The sequence below is a fragment of the Trichosurus vulpecula genome, chromosome 1 (assembly GCF_011100635.1).
Source record: "Trichosurus vulpecula isolate mTriVul1 chromosome 1, mTriVul1.pri, whole genome shotgun sequence".
In the NCBI taxonomy this organism is placed as follows: domain Eukaryota; kingdom Metazoa; phylum Chordata; class Mammalia; order Diprotodontia; family Phalangeridae; genus Trichosurus; species Trichosurus vulpecula.
Window position 1 is genome coordinate 148,990,245 of NC_050573.1, and position 4,403 is coordinate 148,994,647.

Here is a 4,403-nt window from a genome sequence, read left to right on the forward strand (position 1 = left end):
CAGTCACCATCTAGGTCAACCCATTTCCAATAGGAATCCTACTGCGACATGCCCTTCCAGTGGTCATCCAGCCTCTGACTGAAGACCTCCAGCGATAAGAAACCCACCCCACAAAGCGGTGCATTCTGCTTTTAGACAGCACAAACTGTTTGCAATTTTTCCCTGACCTCAAGTGCCTGTATTTCCCTTTGTTGTTTCCAACCGCTGCTCCCAGCTCTGCTCTCTAAGGTCAAACAGAACAAATCAAATCGCTCTTCCACAGCAGCCTTCTAAATATTCAAAAACAACCATATCCTCCTCTAGTCTTCTCTAAGTTAAACGTCTCAAGTCCCCGCAACAAATCCTCATATGCCGTGGACTCAATGCTCTTCGCCTCTGACTCTGAGGGACCCAAATTTTAGTTCTTGGTCTGACAGCTGTGGCGCTTCCTAGCAGTGAGATCCTAATGTGCGTTACCTTATCCATCTGTACCTCAGTTTCCTTATCTAGAGAATGGGAATAATACTGCTCTTACAGCCTATATTACAAGGCGCTGTGGGCAGGGTCATAACGTTGCATAAAGGCTTAGAGTGGTTACGAGTGGCTTTTCTCAGTGGCAATTTTAAACATTCTCTCTTACTGCTCTTGTTTATGCTATATATATATTAATGTAAATTACTTGGTATACCCTTCCTTTAAGGATGATAGGAGGGAACTTTTAGCCCAGCTTCTTTTCTGATGGATCACAGGGTTTAAGCAGACACAGAGTTTAAGCAAACGAGCTTTCTCTGTATTGAAGAATTTTATATTATGTAATACATTTGGATGTCCTAGGTATGTTTTTACCAAAGCAAAGTTGAAGAGAAGGAAGGAGAAAGAGAAGGGGAGGGAGAAAGAAAGAAAGCGAAAGAGAGAGAAAGGGGAGGGAAAGGAAGAGAGAGAAAGCAGGAGAGGGGAAAGGGACAGAAAGACAGAGAGAGCAAAAAAAAAAAAAAAAAAAAAGGAGGGGAGGGGTAACAAACTACCCGTAAGAGCTTGAACACTTAAAGGGAACTGTCCATTTTTATTAGCTGCGCCTTGCTGGTGATACATAATACAGGATGTTGTATACCAGTACTGGCTCCAAATTTCTCAGAACAGATCTTCCACTTAATGTATGCCTTGGTTTAAAGGGCTTACATTTTATTCTCCCGTCACTGGGCTCATTCTGTCTCACTTGCTGTATAAATTGCTTGTCTAAGAACAGCCAGTTACTAAGAAGTCTCAGACCAAGTTAGAGACGTCAGAAAGTTAAGGTCATGTCCACGGTATTCTGTGGCTCTGGGGATTTATGTGATGGAAAAAATGATGACATGAAAAGTGGCCTTTTCACCTAACTTTGCTTTAGAAACAGCTAGAGGACTCAAGATTCTTCCTCAAGAGGAGGATCACAAGAGAAGTATAGCTCTTGTTGTCTCAATCGTTTTTTCAGTCATGTCTGACTCTTTGTGACCCTATTTGGGGTTTTCTTGGCAAAGATACTGTCTGGAGTGATTTGCTGCTTCCTTTTCCTGCTCTTTTTACAGAGGAGCAAACTGAGGCAAACAGGGCTAAGTGATTTACCCATAGGGTGACACAGCTAGTAAGTATCTGAGGCAGCATTTAAATTCAGTAAGATTTGTCTTCCTAACTCCAGGCCTGCCATTCTATCCACTATGCCACCTAGCTACCCCATAGTATCACAGATTGAGGTCTAGAAGGGACCGCAGAGGCCTTCTAATCAATGCTCCACTTTACAGATGAAGAAACTGAGGTCCAAAGGGATCCAGTGACTTGTCCAAGATTACATAGCCTTCTTTTCAGGGCCAGGATTCAAACCCAAGTCTTTGGCCTCCCAACCGTGCCCCACAGCATCAGAACCACTGGGAGAAGCTGGCTTCAATACCAAACCAGCCATGTAGACAGGGACGGAAGAATAAGGAGACAAGGAGTTTCCCAAATTAGAACTGCAACCCAATGCCAGACTCACAATTCACATACACGTAAGAGCCAAGGTCACCAGGCCAAGTTAGCGACTGGATACAGAGACGGGTTAGTCTGGAACTATTACCAGCTTCTCACTCTTTCTCCTGGTATGGGCAGCAGTGACCAAGACCAACACCCCAGGTAGAAGCAGAGGGTCCAGGAGGCAGGAGGGAGCCTAGCCGAGGGTCTACATGCAGGGCCTCCAAGTCAGTCAGTGAGCCCAGAAGACCCAGTCAGGAAGTAAAGGGCTCAGGCAGACAAACAGATAGATGGACAAATCTTAACCAGATCTATCCCTGTGCATCTTTTCTTCATAAAGGGTCGGCGGTTTTTCACTATACATTCTCCAAAAGCTTATTGGGAAACTGTAGCTGTTTTCTCTCTCATTCCCCTGAGATTTGCTGACAACATTTCAATTCCCTCGTACCTACCATAAAAGCCCTGAGATATAAAAGCATGGCAAGGAAAGTCTCCTTGCAATTACATAGCCGACTAGGCCTACTCATTACTCTGGTAACAGAACCTGAGATACAACTTAATTAGTTCAAACCTCCTTCTCTCCTAGTTTTAACTTATTCTTTTTAGTTCCATTTTCTCTAGTCACCATGTATCAAGCCCATCTCTACTTACTTAGGTTATGAGTGACATAAGTTTGGGCCCAGGAGTGGGGAACCTGCAGCCTCAAGGCCACATGTGGCCCTCTAGTCCTTTGACTGTCAAAGGGCCACACTTAAGGACCTAGAGGGACATAGGTGGCCTCAAGGCCACAGGTTCCCTACCTCTGGCTCTAGACTAAGGCTAGGAAAAGATAGGCAGCCACCTAGAGTATCACATTCAAGAAACATTAAGTGGGATGCGTTTTATAAATGCCCATGTTTTCAGTGTTGTCACGGTACACAGATATTTACTTTTTGGCAAGTCAAATTTCATATGGCTTATAATAAAGCCTGAAGGCCTCCATCTGACAGTAACACACACACAAAGTACACATTTCAAGCCTCCCTGGACACAGGAAAATAAAAGGTTTACACTGTGTCCAACCAAGGAGGTGACTGGAGTATATAACATCTATAAGCAGTCACAAGTTTTTCCAGGTGGAGAACAGTGGCTTTATAAATATCACGTTAAAACACTTGTGAACCCCCAGGAATTTTCTCTAAGTTGCTGACCTTCTTGGGAATGACATTCCTAGGAAGTTCCAGGAACACTGGGCAACCCACACCAGTTCTGGGACCTGACATAAAAAAGCATTGGATAGAGAGAAATATTTCACTCAAAATCAAAGGAGAAAAACAAGTCAAGTTGGGGAACAAGAAATGAGATTGACATGAAGGAAAATGAAATCCAGAAACAAATTGTGGGAAATGAATAACAATGACCAAACTGCTACATTTCTATAGGAAGGGATAAATGACCTCAGGCCAGCGTCGGTGGCACCCCAGGGTCTGGAGAGGGGTATGGAGATGGTGATGGGTTAAGAGGAGCTCTATATCTCTGCATCCTTTTTCCTCCCAGAATTCCAAGTGGTTTGTGGCCCTCTAAGTTTGTTTTCTGAACACTGCTGCCAAAATATTATGATAAAATATACAGAGCCATGTCAGATAACACATATAAAATATTCAAATCCATCTTCTTTCTATCCCATGGACTGCTGAATGGGCATGAGACAGCCATCTGGTCCACTGTAATGTAAAACAGAAAGGACAGCTAATGAGTTTCCTCTGATGGGCCCATAAGGGTTTCTGTAAATATCTCACAGCTCTTATGGTTTGCTACCCATTCCAGTCATTCTGGAGAGCTAGAAAGTATGTGCTCCAGAACCAAGCAGGTTTCAATTTTGACCCTGAGATTAAGGTGTAGCAATTACTCTTCCAGAGCTAAGCTGGCTATATTTCCCCTTCAGGGTTCTAGAGGTACCCCTGAGGGATTGGGGGACGGAGGAGTCTTTAACACTTTCAGCTCATATCTCCATTCTGGTATGTTTCTCTCACTCCCCAAACTGTTCACTGTTAATGATCAAAGCCCCGATTCAATTTGACCAGTCTGTTACTGATTGGTTTTTACAAAAGGGATATTTATTCGAAGATATAGTAAGAATAGAAGTACAAATACTCCCCCCTTCCAAAAAAAGCCTGGCAGGGCACACTCTCCCCTATACCCACACTCTCCAGGGAAAGACTATTTCTCCAGGGGAAATTGGAGGGGTGGGGGAGATGTTTTTATTTCTGTTCTTGCTATCTTGTCGTGGTTCAGTTGTTTCAGTCATGTCAGATTCTTTGTGACCCCATTTAGGGTTTTCTTGGCAAAGATTCTGGAGTGGTTTTCCATTTCCCGATCATTTTTACAGATGAGGAAACTGAGGCAAACAGAGTTAAGGGATTTGCCCAAGGTCATGCAGCTAGTAAGTTTCTGAGGTCAAA